The sequence below is a fragment of the Danio rerio genome, chromosome 20, assembly GCF_049306965.1.
Source record: "Danio rerio strain Tuebingen ecotype United States chromosome 20, GRCz12tu, whole genome shotgun sequence".
Taxonomy (NCBI): domain Eukaryota; kingdom Metazoa; phylum Chordata; class Actinopteri; order Cypriniformes; family Danionidae; genus Danio; species Danio rerio.
This window is the reverse complement of record NC_133195.1, coordinates 57,624,645-57,647,806: the sequence shown is the minus strand read 5'-3', so window position 1 is coordinate 57,647,806 and position 23,162 is coordinate 57,624,645. Positions and strand designations below refer to the sequence as shown.

Sequence of the window (23,162 nt, the reverse complement as noted above, 5' to 3'; positions counted from 1 at the left end):
CCCACACAGGATCATAACCCCCAAATAAGGGTCTTGATTTGGTTATCAGACCAGCGATTCAATACATAAGTCATTTCCACTGACCTTTAAATGACTGATGTATTGGTGAGCTTCACAGATGCTGCTTCTGTCTTTCTAGTTCAGAGCAAACTTATTCAGGCTTTCAGACATCTGAGCTCCGTTTGCTGTCAGAGACTTTAAGCATTTCCCACATTAAAAATACTGTAGTAACTTATTATAGTGTTTTTAAAGCATGCTGGAATAGATATGTTTCTACCGCTGCTATGGTAACACAACAGCTGGAGTAACTGATCTGTTGTGGTGATTCTACAGTTGCTAAAGTAACACAACAACTACAGTAATTGTTCTGTTGTGGTGATTCTACAGTTGCTATGGTAATAACAGCCATAGTAACTGATCTGTTGTGGTGATTTTACAGTTGCTATAGTAACACAACAACTACAGTAGTTGATCTGTTGTGGTGATTCAACAGTTGCTAGAGTAACACAACAGCTAGAGTAATCGATCTGTTGTGGTGATTCTACAGTTGCTATGGTAACACAACAACTATAGTAATTGATCTGTTGTGGTGATTCTACAGTTGCTATAGTAACACAACAACTATAGCAATTGATCTGTTGTGGTGATTCTACAGTTGCTATAGTAACACAACAACTATAGTAATTGATCTGTTGTGGTGATTCTACAGTTGCTATAGTAACACAACAGCTAGAGTTGGTTTGTTGTGGTGATTCTATAGTTGCTATGGTAACGCGACCACTCCAGTTTTGATCTGTAGTGGTGATTTTACAGTTGCTATGGTGATACAAAAACTATAATATATGTCTGTAAATAAATAAATAAGTAAATAACATTAATAATCATAACCCATATACAAATAAAATTCATATAAATATATATACAAAATATTCATATAGAAAATAGCTACTTAGCAAAATATTAATATAATAAAAAACATAAATCAACAATAATGGATAAAAAAATAATAATACAATAAAATCAAATACTTTAAACCCACATACTGTAGAGCAAAGTTCAAACACAGTAAATCAAATAATACAGGTTGACCTTCAGAATCCATGTTGTGATGGTGTGTATTTGCAGGTGTGTGTGCTTGAGGCTTTATGAATTACAGCAGGGAACACACAGCGAATGAATAGGCAATTAGCACACAAATCCACACCTTTAATTAGCTTGATCATGGATCAGAGAAGCAAACTGCAGGACTGGATCATAACACACGCAGCTCGTTTATTCATCTCTGTATGCTAATCAGACGCCGTTTCACACACAATGAACAAGCAAGGGCACGTTTAACGTCACACACTAAAAACAGCATGGATTTGCAATGTAATTTTGGGCGGCAGGACATGAACTTTAAATAAAAATAAGCAAATGCTTGACATTTTATGAAAAACTATTCAGTTTGTGCATTTAAATGATGATTTGGGCTTTCATTGTGAAAAAACATACTCATGTCCCGGTCATTAATCAATATTCAGTTTTAGTTATATGTCATCAAACTAGTACAAAACCCCGCCCCCCTAATCAATATTCAGTTTCAGTTGGAAATACGTTATCATACTAGTACAAAACCCCGCCCCCCTAATCAATATTCAGTTTCAGTTGGAAATACGTTATCATACTAGTATAAAACCCCGCCCCCTAATCAATATTCAGTTTCAGTTGGAAATACGTCATCATACTATTATAAAACTCAGCACCCTAATCAATATTCAGTTTCAGTTGGAAATACGTCATCATACTATTATAAAACCCCATCCCCTAATCAATATTCCGGTTCAGTTGGAAATACGTCATCATACTACCATAAAAACCCGCCCCCTAACCAATATTCAGTTTCAGTTGAAAATTTCATCATACTAGTACAAAACCCCGCCCCCTAATCAATATTCAGTTTTAGTTGGAAATACATCATCATACTAGTATAAAACCCCGCCCCCTAATCAATATTCAGGTTCAGTTGGAAATGTCATCATACTAGTACAAAACCCCGCCCCCTAATCAATATTCAGTTTCAGTTGGAAATGTCATCATACTAGTACAAAACCCCGCCCCCTAATCAATATTCAGTTTCAGTTGGAAATGTCATCATACTAGAACAAAACCCCGCCCCCTAATCAATATTCAGTTTCAGTTGGAAATGTCATCATACTAGCACAAAACCCCACCCCCTAATCAATATTCAGTTTCAGTTGGAAATGTCATCATACTAGTACAAAACCCTGCAATTTATTCACCACATATTATTTTTATTTAAGGTTGTGAATTGCGTTTTGACATTGCTCTGTCCACTTTTGATGTTGAAAACTCAACTCTACAACGTGACTTTAATTTTCCGAAGGTTGCGTCATACTTCAGTAGTTCAGTCGTGAGTTTGGTTCTCGACAGGACTGAACACGCTGTCTCCAATTAAAGCGCTTTAGTGTATATCATTTATTCCGGCGGATAATTCAGATTCATGTCATCTCGCAGGTGTAGTATGGTAATCCTCTCCCCGGCAAGATTAACTTCCTGTCACTGAAGAAATGCCCAAATTGGGGCAATAATTAAACGCAGCTCATGTTTATTCATGAGCGTCTTAAACATGTGAATATGAGCGAGATTCAGGCTGGGTTTGTGAGAGGAAAGTGCTGGAATGATTATTAGTCACACTGACTTTGTCTCTTCATATTTGGACTTCAGACGTTGGGGATTTACACTGATGGAGGATTTAAAGCAGAATAATGTGACATGAAGCACTTGAAGATGATGAAGATGAGATTTCTGCTGGAGTTTAGAGGCTCGGGCTAATCAGGAAGAGGCTTAAAATAGAAAAAAATGATAAATTACGTATTTGGTTATATTTGGTATTTGTAAAATTCATGTATTTGGCAATAGAAATATTAATAATAAATTTCAAGACAGTTATCAAGCAAAATTTATTTAAAAATTAATAAACAACATATATATATAATTCAGTTATAAACCGAATATTGATTAGGGGGTGTGGTTTTATACTATTATGATGATGTATTCCCAACTAAAGCATAACAACGTAAGATTTCCACTGGTATGATGACGCATCTCCAACTGAATCTAAATATTGATTAGGGGGTGGGGTTTTATACTAGCATGACGTATTTCCAACTGAAACTGAATATTGATTAGGGGGCGGGGTTTTATACTAGTATGATGTATTTCCAACTGAAACTGAATATTGATTAGGGGGTGGGGTTTTATACTAGCATGACGTATTTCCAACTGAAACTGAATATTGATTAGGGGGTGGGGTTTTATACTAGTATGATGGTGTATTTTCAACTGAATCTAAATATTGATTAGGGGGCGGGGTTTTATACTAGAATGATGACGTATTTCGAACTGAAACTGAATATTGATTAGCGGGTGGGGTTTTATACTAGTCTGATGACGCATTTCTAACTGAATCTGAATAATGATTAGGGGGTGGGGTTTTATGCTAGTATGATGACATATTTCCAACTGAAACTGAATATTGATTAGGGGGTGGGGTTTTATACTAGCATGACGTATTTCCAACTGAAACTGAATATTGATTAGGGGGTGGGGTTTTATACTAGTATGATGGTGTATTTCCAACTGAATCTAAATATTGATTAGGGGGCGGGGTTTTATACTAGAATGATGACGTATTTCGAACTGAAACTGAATATTGATTAGGGGGTGGGGTTTTATACTAGTCTGATGACGCATTTCTAACTGAATCTGAATAATGATTAAGGGGTGGGGTTTTATACTAGTATGATGACATTTTCAAATAAACTAAATACTGCTTAGGGGGCGGGGTTTTATACTAGTATGATGTATTTCCAACTAAAAGTGAATACTGAGTAGGGGGTGGAGTTTTATTTCAGTTTGATGACGTATTTCCACTTGAAATTGAATATTGATTAGAGGTGGGGTTTATATCTCAGTATGATAAGGTATTTCCAACTGAATATTAATATATAGATTAGGGGGCGGGGTTTTATCGCAGTTTGATGAGGTAATTCATACTGAAACCGAATATTGAGTAGGGGGCGGTGTTTTTATTATTGAGTCCCGCCTCTCATTATTCATTTACAGCAAACAAGCAGTTGGAGGTGCATAGCTATGCATACTTCAGCCAATCAGAGTCACCAGAGAAGAACCATCATTTCAGAGCAAAAGCAGATGAGCAGATTTTATTACAGGTTCCCAGAACAAGTAGACTAACATGCACAGATTAATTGCTCACCTTAAAGACTAACAATCTGCACGAGTTAAATAAACACTACATTTCGGTTTCACGCAGACTTTAAATGCACGTTTAGTTCTTTGTTTACTGCTCCTCCATTTCCGCTCTTCATAACCGCAGCATGGTTGTGTTTATTTATATCTGTACTTGATCACTTCGAGGCTGTTAATTAAATATGAGGGAATATTGAAATGGAATATGCAGCAGCACGTCATAAATCACAAAGCAATAAACTCTGGGCACGCAGCGATCTAATCAGAGAACAATGGAGAATGTTTTCATTAGTGTCATTTTGAAGAGCCGTCAATTACAAAAGCCTGCTGCTGTCAGAAGTCGTTCAGGAATGACACACACACACACGCACACGATGAAACTCACTCAGAAACATATCACTGCAGAAATACACTGCAATAAATGCTTTTCTTATTTAAAGTTGTTTCTAGTCTAAATTAGAGCTGCACGATTAATCAAATAAAAGATCGCGATGTCAATTCGACCCTCCACACCATCTTAATCCAGCATCTCCTGTGCTTAAAATTATAATTGGCTGAATTGTAGAGAAGCATAAAGAGATTAGCACAAGTCTTCACGCTGTTTCATATACGTACCTCTAAATGATGTTAAAAGTGTGGCACGCTGTATTTGTAAGGTATAATTCAGCCAAAAATGTCATCATGTCTTCATGTAATGATGTATTCACTGCCGCAAATCACACATGAGCTGACGCACTGTTTGTTTACTACAGAGGATGTGCTCGTGGACACCAATGATGTTTACTTTAGTGAACAGAATCCGCATAGGCTGTGATTCACAGGTAATAAAGTTGTAAATAATGTTCTCATATGGGCAATGAAGCCTCATGCATAGCTCAGGTGTGAGTTTCTCATCAGAGTGTCAAGATTTGGATGATTCTGTTGGTCTCATCTGTTAAATCTGAGCTTTAATCTGATTATGATGACATTTTCTACTAGAACTGAATATTGATTAGTAGGCGTGGTTTATAGTAGTATAATGTATCTCCAACTAATACTGAATATTGATTAGTGGGCGTGGTTTATAGTAGTATAATGTATCTCCAACTAATACTGAATATTGATTAGAGGGCGGGTTTTATAGTAGGATAATGTATCTCCAACTAATACTGAATATTGATTAGGGGGCGGGGTTTTGTACTAGTATGATGCATTTCCAACTGAAACTGAATATTGTTTAGGGGGTGGGGTTTTAATCTAGTATGAAGACACTTTTTCTACTAAAACTGAATATTGATTAGGGGACGAGGTTTTATACTAGTATGGTGATGTATTTCCAACTAAAACTGAATATTGATTAGGGGGCGGGGTTTTATACTAGTATGGTGACTTATTTCCAACTAAAACTGAATATTGATTAGGGGGTGGGGTTTTATGCTAGTATGATGACGTATTTCCAACTAAAACTGAATATTGATTAGGGGGTGGGGTTTTATACTAGTATGGTGACTTATTTCCAACTAAAACTGAATATTGATTAGGGGGCGGGGTTTAATGCTAGTATGATGATGTATTTCCAACTGAAACTGAATATTGATTAGGGGGTGGGGTTTTATACTAACTAAAACTGAATATTGGTTAGGGGGCGGGGTTTTATACCAGTATGATGACACTTTTTCTATTTTTCTACTAAAACTGAATATTGATTAGGGGGTGGGGTTTTATGCTAGTATGATGACGTATTTCCAACTGAAACTGAATATTGATTAGGGGGTGGGGTTTTATGCTAGTATGATGACGTATTTCCAACTAAAACTGAATATTGATTAGGGGCGGGGTTTTATACTAGAATGATGACGTATTTCCAACTAAAACTGAATATTTATTAGGGGCGGGGTTTTATACTAGAATGATGACGTATTTCCAACTAAAACTGAATATTGATTAGGGGGTGGGGTTTTATGCTAGTATGATGACGTATTTCCAACTAAAACTGAATATTGATTAGGGGGTGGGGTTTTTATCTCAGTATGATAAGTGAGCTTTATTTTGTTTTCTCTACTGGATTCAGATGATTGGCTGGGCCATTCTACAGCTTGATTTTCTTTCTCTGAAAGCATCTGAGAGACTCCTTGGCTGTGTTTTGCATCATTGTCTTGCTGAAATGGTTTGATCTTCATCCTCCTGCTAACGTAGATGTTGTACTGAAGCAGCTGATGTTCATTTACACTGAGGAAGAGCAGAGGCTTGCTGAAAAACTACTGAGAGATTTCAGCTGCTGTCTGGGCTTTCACTGCTGAACTACACCTCCCTTTCTTCTTGTGTTCAATACTTTTTCCCTGTGTTGTTCCATTTAATTTCACAGAACTTCATTTGTAAACTGATTCGATTTGTTTTCTTTGCATATATGGATTGCATATATATTTGGCTGTTACAAATATCTGCTGTACATTTCAAGTCACCAGCACCTTTACATATATGCTTTCTCAGAAAAATGCTGACATGTTCAATAGTTTTCTCTGAACACATTTATGCTGAACACTTTATATACTGTTGAAGTCAGAATTATTCCTGTATATTTTCCCCCAATTTCTGTTTACCAGAGATTTTATTCAGCACATTTCTACTCATAATAGTTTTAATAATAACTCATCTCTAATAACTGATTTATTTTCTCTTTCCCATGATGACAGTAAATAATATTAGGCTAAATATTCTTCAAGACACTAGTGTTCAGCTTAAAGTGACATGTAAAGGCTTCACTAGGGTAATTAGGGTAAAGTTAGGGTAATTAGGCAAGTCATTGTATAACAGTGGTTTGTTCTGGAGACAATCCAACACTAATATTGCTGAAGGGGCGAATAATATTGACCTTAAAATGGGTTTAAAACAATTAAAAACTGCTTTTATTCTAGCTGAAATAAAACAAGACTTTCTCCAGAAGAACAAATATAGGAGGAAATACTGTGAACAATTACTGAATCTGTTTAACATCATTTGGGAAATTGGAAAATTTCAAGAAGAAATAAAAAAAATAAAATAAATCTCAAGAGGGCAAATAATTCTGACTTCAGCTGTATATATATATATGTATATATTAATCATTTAATAATCAGAAAGCAGAGAGCGTGCAAACACACACACACTCATCTTCTCGTCTTTCACGCATGGTAAATAGTGTTTGCAGAGAAGCGTCTGCAGGCGTCTGAAGCCCACGATCCGCTTGCAGCGATTCTCTCCGACGCCTTTGAAATTCTGACGTGAAAAAGCCTGAGAACGATGTGTGTGAAATCAGCACTGGTGTGTGATGGAGATGCAGAAAAACACAGCAGCAGAAGTGTGTGTGTCACTTTACTGTTTCTGACGCTCCGATCACTTACACAGTCTCTAAATTATCATATGTTGCTGTTACCGTGTGTGTGTGTGTGTGTGTGTGTGTGTGTGTGTGTGTGTGTGTGTGTGTTTGCTTTGATGAGCACAAGGGTTGAATAATTGAAGGAGGGTCCTTTTAACTCCACATCATTAGACTGGATGTTTTGTTCTTTCTGTGCTCTGCTTTTTCAATGCATTTTGAAGAGGCTTTGTGTGTGTGTGTGTGTGTGTCTGTGTTGTTGAGTTTAATCGCACTTTGCTTGATTCACAGTTGTGCTCTGTTTGGATCAATTTTGTCACGGATAAAAGAGTTTTTCTTGATTTTTTGGTTGACAAAACCTTTCTGGAACTACTTTAGCATATATATATAATAATAATAATAATAATAACAACATGTAATATTTATAAAAATAAAAGTAACATGAACATATTTAGCATTATTACATAACTACACTGTACAATACGTAATGTGTGTAAATATTAAAGATGCAGTAGGTGATGTGCCTAAATGCCTCCTGAATCATGAATACGCACCTCAAAAGATGACAGAGACCCCCTAGATCATGTCATTTACTTGTTAGAAACTTTATAATGCATTATTCTACTACAATTCCCAAAGAGAAACTGTATTATATCTAGCATGTGTTCAGTTGTGTAGCAGCAGATCTCGTCATGATGTGCAATATTTCTCACTCTCTCACACATTTTGTCCTAAAGCCACTACTGTATGTTTAGTGTTTGGCCGGCAGCATGCAAGAATTATACGCATTACTAAACCACACTGACATGTTATTGCAGAGTGAATATTCAGAGTAGCGGTGAACAATGTCGGGAGCGTGTCACGGGCTGTCATTGTTCAGAAATGACCCAATGTGAAAATAAATGGCTCTTCAGCTCAGTAAAGCAGGCTAGGTGGAATAGCACTATTTACTGATGTTCCTTTGTTAAACTGAATATAAATCTACATTATGGATGCTGTAAAAGGCCCTTATGAAGCTAAAAAGGGTCACATCAATCTTTCAGCGGCAGATTTCAGTGGCTGAACAACACTTCTGTGCAGATAACCCATTCAGAACAACACAATCTACACCAGCTCTGCGTGACTGAAAGTGTTTAACACAGAACATGACCTGACTAACAGGAACACAGTCATGGTGTCGTCCTTCCTCCAGCGAGCAAAACTCACTCCAATATTGATCCAGGAGTTTAACAAGTTTTGATTCAGCACTTGTTTTTACCGCTGTCTAGGGTTGGGTACCGAAGACCAGTGCCATTATAGCACCGGTACCTTTATAACCAGTATGTACCACACCGAATCAGCATATGAATTTCGGGGCCTAATTTCGACGGCACTGGTGCTGCGACAAGGACGTAAAAACCATCAAGGGATGCATTAGAGATGTGCAGAGCAGCCGGTGTTTCTATCTGTATTTGTATTTGTTGAGGGGGGAAAAGTATTTGTGTTTGTATTCGAGTAAAATTCAAAATGGCGTAAAAATATATATTTTTTCTATTACACTTCTAATTTACTTTATAGTGTAAGTATCGTTTAATTATACCAATTATAATAATTATGGAAGGTGAGGCAGTGGCGCAATAGGTAGTGCTGGTTCGAACCCGTCAATGACGGGAAGCTAAGCTAAGGTTAACTAGCCTATAGCAAATACATTGCTGTCTGCAAAAGACAGTAATTTAGACGTACCATATAACTCCCATAAGTGCATACTATTCGACACAACTGAACAAGCATCGTTTTAACCTTTATAAACGAACTTTAACGTTACTCTGTCAACAGTCTATTGTCTAAATCAGGGGTTACCAAACTTTTCAGCCTGCGACCCCCAATATGACGATGCCAGTGACTCGCGACCCCCAATATCCTGGTTATGAATACAGAAACCTTGCATGCAATGTCACACACACACCAATACACCCAGGTATATTCTTCGTTTAATGTCAGTGCTGTAAATGGGCCAGAAACTTTGACCAGGTGTTATAAAATCAATCTGCTGCATCTGACGCTATTGCTGTGTCTTTAATATAATGTAATTACCACTGGGGTCGCAATCCAATAGAACTAGTAACTATAAGCTACTATAGTAACTATATAGTAATTATAAACGACTATATTTTTCTCTTCAGTAGGTCATGGATAAAATATGGTCATTCTTATATGCTTTAATAATAATAAATAGATTTTTTTAAATCACCAGGCGACCCTCCTTCATTGTCCCGCGACCCTTCGAGGGGTCCCGACCCCCACTTTGAGAACCCCTGGTCTAAATTACCGCGCTAACAGAGCTAACGTTGCGTAAACAGAGAGCACCCGATTGCAGACGTCAATAATGCAGCGTAATGGAATATCCCGATCAAACTTCGCTTCAACTCCGCTACAAGTTAATAAAATGCCTCTGGAACCCAGGTAAGGTACAAAAATCTATTTAACAAAAATAGTGATGCAGTGAAGTATTTTTTCGCTCAGCCGAGCCTTCTCTGTTGCTGTGTGGAGAAGCCTGTGCCAGACTAGTCACCTTTACCTCCACCCCGCCCCACCCTCCGCTCCTCTCTCTCTCACTCACTCACTCACGCGGGCATGCACTGCGGTCTCAGGAGGAAACGCTGCTTTTTGATATAGTGTGTTTCTTGCTTCCGAATACAAATAATTTTTCAAGTATTTGTTCGAAATTAAGTATTCTTAAAAGCACGCTATTCGTGCCTTTCTGAATACTGATTCGGGTTCGGCTCCACCCATAGGATGCATCAAAGGCACACAGAGGTACGCGTTGTCACGCCATCTCTAAACATTCATTCTAAACAACTTTGAGGAGTACGCACAGGCCATGTCAGGCGTTTGTTATTGTTGCTTAGTGAACGGACGCACGCAACGCACGCAGTATAGCGCATTCGGTGAGCGAGAGCAACTCTCCTCAGATCAATGCGCATGATCACGTTTATCACATTTGCTAGAACTAAGCATTCTAAAGCGTATTTTACAAGCAAGGATTCTGACACAGCGACGTGAAGCAGACGCTTTACAAAAGTTGCGTGTAGGGAGGAAACACGTCAAGCTTAATGACACATTTGAGGGCTCATGATCAACTTACAGGCAGAGGAATGCACTCTGTCTCTGACAGCTTGCAACATCATCTGGCACTTTCAATGAGGATGTACATCCACACCGATGCTCCGATTTTAATATGATTAAGACAATCCTCTGATTAAGAGTCTACACTACCATGTAGAGTGATTTTTGATTACCTTAAAGGATCACAGACACCTGCGTCAATAAAAACAGTAAGAGCTTTACCAATGAGTATTTGATGTGTTTGTTGTGGATTTGCAACGATAAATCACATATAATGTTGTTACAAAGTTCACGCACACATACACACATAGCATATATAGTCGTACCTGTTTCAGACAAAATCTCTTTAAAGTGTTTCAAGAGTTCACACTTAGCTGATGATTTACAAAAGCTTGTTTGGCATGCTGTCCCGGGAGAGAGCCCCGAGCTCAAGGGCTCCTCGAGCCCGGGGCTTCCTCCTGTTGGCAGAGCAAGAGGGGAGCCTGAGCTCGGTGGATCTCAGAACTCCCCTGCTGCGGTAGCTAAGGGAACACAAGGGATTAGACAAGCTTGATTGTTATGCATGTTGAATGTCTTTGGATGGTGGGAGGAAACCGGAAAACCCGGGGAAAACCCACGCGGACACGGGGAGGACATACAAACTCCTCACAGAAGCACCCACCGGTCCTGTGGAACCAGGGCTGGCAGTGTTCTTGCTGTGTGGCTCACAGTGCTAACCACTGGACCGCCGTGCTGCCCAATCACAGGTAAAGGAGGAGAATAGGGGAGGAGGGGGGTTTCTTCCAAACGAAGATAAAGTGAACTGAAACTGTGGCTATTTGTAGTAGCTTAGGGCTCATATGATTGGAAGATAGTGATTAGCAAATGCGAGACTGGCCGTGATAAATCATAAGCACGTGATCCTCTCGAAATTAGTTTATGAATAAGCTTCACTTCACATTCAACTCAAATCAAACGCTGTGCCGCACAAACTGTTCACTTGAAGTCTGGTTTATACTCAACGCGTCCGCTTGTTCGCTTGGGTGTGTGGGCAAATGTGACGTTATCGCGGAGGTGGCGGATGTTCGCTTTGGGTGTGCTCGACATGATTTCGGCTGGCGGTGCGCACAGCTTTTTTTGAGGCAGTAGCAAAAGTGGAGACCCAGATACACAATTACAGAATGTTTTCCAGCCTTCACAGGTTTTACACTGATTTATGTATTGCAATTTTGAATTTAAAACAATTTAATAGTTACAAAACTATAATGAAGTCACAGAATAATTTATTTGATACCTGGGAAGGAATATTTAAACCAATATACAGTATACTGATGCCTGTTTTTCTAGGCTTTATTGGTGATAACGGACAGGAATGTTGGACCATTATTGGCTTTTTAGCATAAGTATAGGACAGAAACTATCCAGACAGTGATCTGTCATCTGTCATCTCAAGGTTGAGTAATAAAATAGCCAACATAATATGCATCTTAAGAATAAAAAAATAACAGTTATTAAATAAATTTCACTAAATGAAAATAATAAAGGGGCTGTGAAAATTAAATTAACTTATACAAGTCTAGAAAAGACATAAGCTTAAGGGCTTTATTAATCATTCACCAGGTTTACAGATTTGCAAAGAAGTTTTACCTCATTCAACCACTGATTGAAGTTAGGAGTAGAATTGAACCATCTGCATTTGTGAATAAAGAATTTTCCAAAACATAATAGAACATTGACAGCAAAAAAAAAGTCATTGTTTTCAAGGAAGATACCAAACTTTACGGTGAGGGAAAGGAAATGTATATTCCTGGACCATAACCACGTCTGTACCTCTGACCAAAAGGGAAGCACCATGTCACAATGAAAGAAAACATGTTCCTCATCTCTTTTTCATAAAAAAATACAATTATTCATCTAAATTGAATTTCAATCTTAAAAAATCTTAGGTTGGATAAATCTCATATAATATTTAAAGCTCACCTCCTTAACTTTAAAGACAAAAAAAATCTTTTCTTATTATTTTAATTTCAGCATTGTTAAAATCTTAAGTAGGAATTCTCTTCTAATGTGTGAATTGTGGAGCAGGCTAAATCTAAAAAAACATCAGTATTTTATTTATTAAGTGTGCTTTGTTTTTTGCTTTTATTCTTGCCATAATAAAATATTTGCGTAGCACAATCCATGTTCTCCTTTTATTAATATTTTAATAAACTTGAATAGGTCTGAGATATGAACAAAAGCAAGTGATGCATCAAAGTTTGATTTTAAAAAAAAATCGTGAACGGTTATAAAAATCCTTTTCATCATTAAAATAATTTATAAAAATAATAAAAAAATATTTGTGTAAAAATGTATTGAATGATATTAATGATATGAAGTAGTTCCGGAAACTTCCTACTTTTCTGTTCATCTGTCTGATTTTACGGTTGGGTTTCTTTTAACGCCCCTGTCGTTTTAAAGTATATCACAATGGCGAACGCGGCGAGTATAAAAGCTTCATCCATATCGCGAGGTGAACACACAATCAGTGAAGGTGTGCAATGCAGCGCCAGGCGAAAGTATAATTCCAGCTTGACTCGCAAAAAAAACTAATGTGCTTCGCTGGCCGAAATCATGTCGCGCGCACCCAAAGCAAACCTCCGCGAACTAGTCGATGATGTGACATTTGCTGCGCGCATTTAAGAGAACTAGCGGACGCGTCGAGTATAAACCAGTATTCACACACCCATAAAACACACACACACACTGCACTCTCTGGGCGTACTCACACTATGTACAGTTGCCTTGAACTGGGCCATGGCACGCTTGTACACTACATTCGGGTCTGTGCAAGCTTACGTCATCAATAACGCTCTGTTCAGTAGAGAAGCGCTCTCACTCAGCACTGTGGACATTTCTCTAGTTATATCTTTTTAGCCGTCATTTACACAGAGCGAGTAGATTTTGAGGTAATTGAAAGTTTTGCGTGAATATTCCCTTAATATTCAACACCCAGCTGACGATCCACTCGGCTTTATTAAGGATCTGCTTATGCTGATTATGACGGAGCAACAGCTGCTTTCAATCAAACACAATTACATTTGCTGTCAGTCATTCACAGCTAAACAAAAGCCCCTGTTTGTCATTCTGCCACCCAGATCTGCTCATTAACAAGCAGAGGCTCTGACTCCACATTACTGCCGTGGTTTTCCATCACTAACATGTCGACTGTGTGCAGAAACACAAGATTTTCTGGACTATTTCATGTGAATCTTTTCGTTTTACTTTATGGAGCCTTTTCACAAGACAGTTGTGATGCACTTAAAGCTCATCAGCATCTTGAATACTCAAAAGTTTTTAACATAAGTATGTTTATATGCATTTATGCATGCATTATATCATCTTTACATCACAAACTGAATGAACACTTATGCAAGGTGTGTGTAATGCAGTGTGAATGTGTGTGTAAATCTGACATTACTCCCTTTTCTGGCTGCCGTTATCAGTCTCACACTATTGTTTTCCTCTTTTTGAAAGTCTCGATAACACCATCCTGGAGTTTTTCTGCCATTATTTCAGCAAATAGGATTGTAAATAATGATTTGTTGTGCTCTTCCATGTGCTCTGAGTTTACACACTATGAGCACTTCTGCTGCGGAGGAACACGGACATGTGAAAGTGGCCTATTGAACTGATCAAGCAGGAAATCAAATACACAAGTGCACACACACACACACACACACACACTCACATGCAGAAACATAAACATACACACAGACTACGACAGGTTTACTCATTGGCCAGATTCAGCATGTCGAATTGGAGTCAGTTGAAATGAAGAGAGCGCTCTGATTGGTTATTGAGAGGATTGAGAGAGGATTGAAGCAGAATTGTGTTCTTTAGGTTTACAATCCAAATAAGAACTAAAAAGAATCTGGGTGTTATTTTCGATTGTGATCTTAATTTTAAATCTCATATTAATCAAGTTACAAAAACGTTTTTATCATTTAAGAAATATTGCCAATATTCGTTCTTTTCTATCTTTTGACGATGTCAAGAAATTAATTCATGCTTTTATTTTCTCTCGGCTTGATTATTGCAGTATTTATTTATACTGGTTTACCTAAGGGTTCTATAATGAAGTTGCAGTTTATACAAAATGCAGCAGCCAGAGTTTTAATGAAATTGAAGAAACGAGAGCACATCACACCCGTATTAATAGAATTACACTGGTTACCCGTGCACCAAAGAATAGATTTTAAGATTCTTTTACTGGTTCATAAAGCACTTCACAACATGACACCTTCCTACATTTCAGACTGTTTAACAAAATATAATCCAAACCGTTTGCTACGCTCTTCTAGCGCTGGACTTTTAAGAATTTCTCTCTGTAAGCCTGATGCGATCTGGCGGCACTTCTTTTAGCCATTATGCTCCAAAAATGTGGAACTGTCTCCCTCTTGAAGTGAAAGAATCCTCTAGTATTTATGTTTTTAAAAAGCCTGTTAAGACACAATGGCGTATGAATACACAAGCTTTTGAGGTGTATGCATTTGATCTATATTATTGTAGGTTTATGTGTGTGTGTATGGTGTGTGCTTGCATATGTAAGGACTATTGTGTGCGTGATCATGTGGATATATGCTTATATTTTGTGTACATGAATGCTTTTATCCGAGTAAATGTGACAGGTTTGTGGTCTATTTTAATGCTTTTTTGTTGTTGTTTGTGAGGCACCTTGAGTTGCATGTATGTTGGAAAAGTGCTATACAAATAAAATTTATTATTATTATTATTATATTATTATTATTCAGAGCGCGAGGCTGACGCAGCACTTAAACCAACCCAGGCTCATTGTGGAAACGTAGCCCAGCGGATGTGGCTGCGAAAAACGTCCTGGGAGGTACGTATTTGTGCAGTTTTAGTTTTCGCGAATCTGCCGTTCGCGCCTGCGCTGTTTTCGTGTGAAAAGCCGCCGGAGGCCACTGTCGAGTGACCGTCTGTTTGATTGATGGACTGAATGACTGAATGATCGACTAGGCAGCCGGCCAATCGGCCAATCGGCCGACCCCAGCCACCCTCCTCCTTCCCTAGACCTAAGCGACGATTTAGAAAAGCCGTCTAGAAAAGAAAAGCAAAAGCCCTCGTCCGATTTTGACCACGTTTTCGGATTTTGCTGCATTCTCGCCCTGTCACGAACTTGTTCGCTTTTATTTTTTGGATTCTGGTTTTCATCTTACCTGATTTCTGGAACCACTCTTACCTGGACTCGAACCCGGTCATCGCCACGGCCGGCTCCTCCTACTCCGGGCCTCCGCTCCACCGACAAAACACTACGAGCTAAGCGGACAAACTGGTTGCAAGCGCGAAGAAGAGGAGCGCCCCGTAGCGTTCGCTCGAAAAAAACAAATGCGGCCATACGTACCTTCGACCACGTAAAACACGATCTCTAGAAACGTCCGCGGGGCTACGTTTTCAGAATGAGCTTGGTTTGACTTAAGCAATTCAAGTCAAGAAGGAACACAAAGAAGCTGCTGTACTTTCTCAAATATTTGCTAACAATATGGATTATTAGATTATCAGACAGATTTACAGAAGCGAAACCCTCCATGGTGAGTGACGATTGTACTGTGATTATGAACGCTGACGTGTTTCTGGTTTCCCGTTCTGGGGTGTATTTCCCAATCAATGACATAACTCGTGGCTGAACTACCATGGTATGATGGATCATTTGGGAAAAGAACAATGTCACGAGTGTTTCTCTCGTTTGAAACATATTAATTATAATGTAAAATGTTAGTAATGACGCTCTAAATAGGGTAATGTAACAAGCTCTTTAGAAAAAAATCCCATAATTCTTTTGTGCAAATCATATTGATTTACGTGCACATGCAAAAAAAAATTAAGTAAAAACTAATTAAACTATACGTGGCACATTTACGGCCTATTTTCCCTTAACAAATATTATTGAGAATATTCCATACTCTAATCCGAAACAAATAAACACAATAGCTAACACGCATTTTAATCCCTCTCGTATTCTAATATTTATATGTATCTATATATACAACAGTTCTGTCTGGTTCTCGAATCTGATTCAGCTGTTGCGATATTCTGCAATGACAGCACTCTTACAGCCTCTCCACCCTTGTGTATTACTCCGCCCACACAGAGTGACAGCAGATCAATAAACTCACTACAGCTTGACAAATATTGCAGCTGTTGGACAACATCATGTACTTGAGGCTTTTTAGTCGAGAATGTAGTTGTTTAGATTGCAACTCTGTAGTTTATTTATAAGGACAGTGCCTATTTAAATATTTATCATTTTAGAGATCGGCGGCCATCAGCCTGTCATACTGAGCAAAGCTAGGATGTTGTGCAACAAGATGGCGACAGAGAGCGCATAATAAGCTCTTGGAGGAGAAAAGCTCAGTGTTTTCTTTTAATATTTTAGACTACAGCTGATCAAATCATTGTAAATCAGGTAAGTGACACTCTTAAGTTGATCTCTCTTTTCTTGTATGATGTAGTACTGTATGTAAATCACAGTATTCTGCTAGTGTTTGCTTTGGCTTGTTCAGGGTTAATTATGGGATGTTCTCCTGATTCCAACAAAGAAATAATGGGGAAATCTCTGTAGACTGATGGCATTTCATGCTGTTCAGCCTTATAATCATAAAATGTGAGCAAAATCAGCTGTTTTGTCCTCACGTTAGACATTACACTAGAGAATCATCCAAACACTAGCGCTACAGTGACGTTGGTGAATGAGCAGCGGTTTCTGCTGTTCTGACGTCAGCTGCAGATGTGAAGGAATGGCGGAAGAAAGTAGATCCTGATACAAAAGGGTTTTTAGACTCTCCGTGTTTGATTTTCTTTTTTATATAAAGGATTGTGCCGTCAAACTGTTGTATAAATGCAATATCACAATTGGAGCAGTGTGATATGGCTGTATATTGTCACTGATGGAACACTAAGCACACACACACACCACCCACCAGTGCTGATATGCAGCCACATCACACTCATACCTGTGATATTGCTCATATGTATATAGATAGATAGACAGACAGACAGACAGACAATAAAGCACTGTTTATATCAATTGTATGTTTTCTTATCTATGCTCTTAATTTGTTTATTATATTTTATGCACTGGCCTAAAAAACTATCCCAATCTAAAACTATAAATTCTTTTCAAATAGAGATATTCAAAGTTATCTGGTGAAATTGTACTCATATTGCAATATGCATTTACTGGCCACTTTATTAAGTACACCTTTCTAGTACCGGGTTGGACCCCTTTTGCCTTCAGAACTGTCTTAATCCTTCAGGGCAGAGATTCAACAAGCTACTGGAAATATTCCTCAGAGATTTCGCTCCATATTGTCATGATAGCATCACACAGTTGCTGCAGATTTGTCGGCTGCACATCCATGATGCCAATCTCCCGTTCCACCACATCCCAAAGCTGCTCTATTGGATTGAGCTCTGGTGACTGTGGAGGCCATTTGAGTACAGTGAACTCATCGTCATGTTCAAGAAACCAGTCTGAGATGATTGAGCTTTATGACATGGTGCGTTATCCTGCTGGAAGTAGCCGTCAGAAGATGGAGACACTGTGCTCATAAAGGGATGGACATGGTCAGCAGCAATACTCAGGTAGGCTGTGGCGTTGATGCTCAATTGGTACTAATGGACCCAAAGAAAATCTCCCCCACACCATTACACCACCACCACCAGCCTGAACCGCTGATACAAGGCAGGATGATCCATGCTTTCATGTTATTGAGGCCAAATTGTGAACCGAGCATCCGAATGTGTCAGCAGCAATGGAGACTCGTCAGAGCAGCAACGTTTCTCCAATCTTCTATTGTCCAGTTTTGGTGAGTCTGTGTGAATTGTAGCCTCAGTTTCCTGTTCTTAGCTGACAGGAGCGGCACCCGGTGTGCTCTTCTGCTGCTGTAGCCCATCCGCCTCAAGGTTGGCCGTGTTGTGTGTTCAGAGATGCTCTTCTGCAGAGCTCGGTTGTAACGAGTGCTTATTTGAGTTACTGTTGCCTTTCTATCAGCTGGAACCAGTCAGGCCATTCTCCTCTGACCTCTGACCTCATCAACAAGGCATTTGCGCCCACAGAACTGCCGCTCACTGGATATTTCCTCTTTGTTGGAGCATTCTCTGTAAACCCTAAAGATGGTTGTGCATGAAAATCCCAGTAGATCAGCAGTTTCTGAAATACTCAGAGCAGATCATCTGGCAGCAACAACCATGCCACGCTTAAAGTCTCTTAAATCCTCTTTCTTCCCCATTCTGATGCTCGCTTTGAACTGCAGCAGATCCTCTTGACCATGTCTACATGCCGAAATGCATTGAGCTGCTGCCATGTAAACAGTTAGACAGGTGTACCTAATAAAGTGGCCGGTAAGTATATAATCACAGATAAACTAAATATCACGATGTCAGATTTTGTCAATATCATGCAGCCCTAATGTAAAAGCACACCAACACAGAATGGAAAACACTCATTATCTGTAGTTTCATTGGGGTGTGTCTTGTCTTGAGGGCAGTGTTTCTACTAAACAACAACAGCACATTTTGTGTAGGATTTCTCAAATGGAGTAACATTTTCATCATATGTTCAAAACAAGCGCATGCATATTTCAGACATTCCTCTCTACAGATGAATGCCTGCGTCTAGTTAGCAGGAAAGGTTAATCGCGAGCGCTTATCCAGACATGACTGTGTTTTAATGAGAAAATCCCACTGATCTCTCAATAGAGAAAGGCAAACTTGTGCGTTTCATTATTCCTTCTGCTGGTTAATGGAGAATTAGTGTCGCAGCTTTGGTGGCAATAAAACAGCGGTGACCTGACAAACACATGCAGATTGTTTAGCACAACAACAGCTGAACGGCACAGTTCAGACGAGATTATGGGAAATACATTTCACCATACACCATGAAGAAAACATCTCAACGAAAGGTGACTTTGAGCAGGAGATATCTGTTATAGAGCGAGGATTAATTCTAAACATCATCAAGATTAATCACATCCAAGATAAAAGTGTGTGTTTGACTATATACTGTCAAAGTCTGAGTTATTAGCACTCCTGTATTTCAATCATTCATTCATTTTTTTGTCGGCTTAGTCCCTTTATTATTCTGGGGTCGCCACAGTGGAATGAACCGCCAACTTATCCAGCAAGTTTTTACGCAGCGGATGCCCTTCCAGCCGCAACCCATCGCTGGGAAACGTCCACACACACACACATTCATACACACACACTCATACTGTCACGTTTCAGGATTGAAACAGGAACAAAAATTGTTGAAGAATCCAAGTGCAGATCTTTTCATGTAAATTAGTGCAGCAACAGTGACAAAATCCAAAAAATCAAAGTAACAAAGTAACAAAATAAACAAACAAACGAGGAAGTCAAACAGATTAAACTTGAAATAGACGTTAACAACTAAGACAAGATACAAGAGCAAGATCGGGAACAACATACCAACAACGATCAACTGACAAACAGAGGATGAATGACTGGATATATAGTCCAGGTAATCAACGGAGAACGGAGACAGCTGTGGTTGTAAATCAGTGTAGATGACAGACCGGGTGTGTGCGTGAAAGAATGTATGGAAATGTACTTCAAAAGCCACTGTAGTTCGCTGGGGGTCGCTGGCGAACTACAGTGGCATCTGGTGGACAAACACAGTCATGACACATGCATTATGGACAATTTAGCCTACCCAATTCACCTGTACCGCATGTGTTTGAACTGTGGGGGAAACCGGAGCACCCGGAGGAAACCCACGCGAACACAGGGAGAACATGCAAACTCCACATAGAAACGCCAACTCGAGGTTCGAACCAGAGACCTTCTTGCTGTGAGGCGACAGCACTACCTACTGCGCCACTGCCTCGCCCCTGAATCTGTTATGTATAAAATATATATATATAAAAAGAGAGAGAGAGAGAGAGTGAGCACTGAGAGATGTCAGAGTGGAGCTCATTAATATTCATGACCCTTCCAAATATGGTCAATAGGGGTATTTTATGGAGTAATATGTGTTATGATTGGGACAAGACAACAAGAAGTGTCAAAACAGGCACTTATTTGACTTCATAGGCATGAAAATCATGTCGGTTATTCTTATTCACCTTTCGGGACCTGCTTCGTGAACATCCTTGACGCTAATGTTTGGCTGAGATACGGATATTTACACAGCTCCGCTGAAAACACACAGAAATAGGATGTGTATTTATGTGCTTGATGACCTAAGAGAGCTTTAATGATGTTTTTCTCAGCAGAAATGACAGATCGGGTTTCATCAGGAGGGTCAAGTAGAGGTTTTTTCCCCTCAGGGGACGTTTTTTGATTTTATTTTAGCAGCAAAAACACACAACAGCGTTCACAGATGGTGACACACATACACACACACACACACACACACACACACACACACACGTCTGCAGGATTAACAACACATCACTTCTGTCTGACAGAAAACTAGTCAAGCATTACGATCATCATTACTCAGCAAACCACAAAGGTGTCGAGTCGTCCTGCAGCGGTTTTGTTGTTTTTCCCGCAAACCTCAAGTGTCTTATTGAGGACAGAAAGAATTACCAACACACACGCTTCTTTCTCACTTTGCTCAAGACATATTGCTCAAAAATGTCATTTATGCTTTCAAATATTTACCAAGTGCTTTTATAACTGTATTTCCTGTTACACTTCACTTCAGGAGAAAGTCTTTTAATGCTTTTTACTTTTGTGTGAACGGCCCCTTTAAATGTATATCAATCACATACAGCCATAGTGTTCATTTAATGCAGGGGTTTTCAAACTGTGGGGTGCGCCCCATCAGGAGGGCGCCAGCACCTATTAAAGCATGCACTCGAGAAAATTATGATGACCATTTTTATGCGGTTTTTAGACTCTCTGGGCCCTATCATACACCCGGCGCAGTGTGGCGCAAGGCGTGGCGCAATAGTCTTTTGGTAGTTTCAGCTTGGCACAAGAGTGGTTTTGAGGTGTTGCACTAGGCTGTTTAAATAGCAAATGCATTAGCGCTCATTTGTGCGCCCATAGGCGTTCTGGTCTAAAAAGCAAGGCGTTCTGAGGTGGACCGCTGGCGCGTTGCTTTTTTGAGAAACTATAATAGATTTTTTATTAGACCAAAACTAACCCGGTCTAAACTCCAGCGCCTCGCTTACACACTGCTTAATACACACAAGAGAGCAATAGGCAAATATCTTTACATATGAAAACATTTAAATATTAAGGATATATATAGGATATAATAAGAATAGATATAGGATATAAATATAAAGGATTAAAATATTACAAAACATATTATTTTCTAGCCTACATAAATATGAAAAATCAATGCTTTTATGTCTTCTTCATCTCGGGAGGCTTTTTCAGTTCATTCATAACAATTTGCTTTTGTATAATGTTATTATTATTAGCAGTATTATTTATTATATCCATATTTATATTTGTTTTATTAAAAACAAGCTTAGATTTGTCCACCTGTCAGGTTTTAGACCATATGGGGCACAGCATGTGTTTTAGGATATAACTCAGGTTTTTGAGCACATTATGTTATTATTGTTCATTTATTTGTTTGCTGGAAATTAGAACTGAATTTAGAAAATTTAGTTTTGAAACAAATCTTTGCGCTTAACAAACAAAATTAATTATTTATAGGCTAATTGATGTCTGTGCGTAAAGGTTTCCCTATCCAAGAGCGAAAGTGAAAGTAGATCCATTATCTCTCATTCTCACGCAGTAGATGCTCTGTTTAACAGTTTTCTGTTAACTGTTTGCTAGTGAAATGCTCATTTTTTCCACTTAGACTTACTTTGCATCCTGTAAATAGCGATTGCGCTCTTGGCGTGACGCAGCTGGAATGGGAGATGAGACTCTAATTGGTTTATTCTTAAAACACACCTATAACTCATTAAGAAAATAAACTCAACCCTTTTAGACCATGCGCCGCGGCGCAAAGCGGATTTTCCCGTCCGTAAATTAGCAAAAACGCGCTCTGACACGCCCTGAAAGCGTTTGCGCCCTGCGCTCTGCGCATGGACCGTCAAAATAGAGCCCTTAGTGTTTGATTTTCTTTTTTATACACACGGTTATGTCGTTGAACTGTTGTACAAACGCAATATCACACAAGTAGCAGTGCAGTATGGCTGTATATCACACACTGCTGGCACCACATCGCAGTGTAAGTGTAATTTAAATTTAAATCCAAGTTTGAGTTTGTCCATTTTTAACTCCAAAAACATCCCAGCATTGTTTACAGTGTAGCTCAAAATCTGCTTTTCATCCCTCCAAACAGGAGAATGAACTGAATCAAACATATGACTTCACGGCAGCATGCACAAAATACTAAATAAGAGCCGACCCCCCACTGCTCCGAGTATAATTCACACACTGCTCACAGCGGCTTTACTTCAGAGCGTGCACAAACCGATCT

General features: G+C 38.9%; 1 protein-coding gene across 3 annotated transcripts in view; it reads right to left on the bottom strand.

Annotated features, from left to right (window-relative positions):
* Positions 1-23,162, bottom strand: part of LOC101884676 (MAM domain-containing glycosylphosphatidylinositol anchor protein 2-like) — a 352,666-nt gene that overhangs the window by 300,262 nt on the left and 29,242 nt on the right. The gene's annotated exons all lie outside the window — the stretch shown is intronic.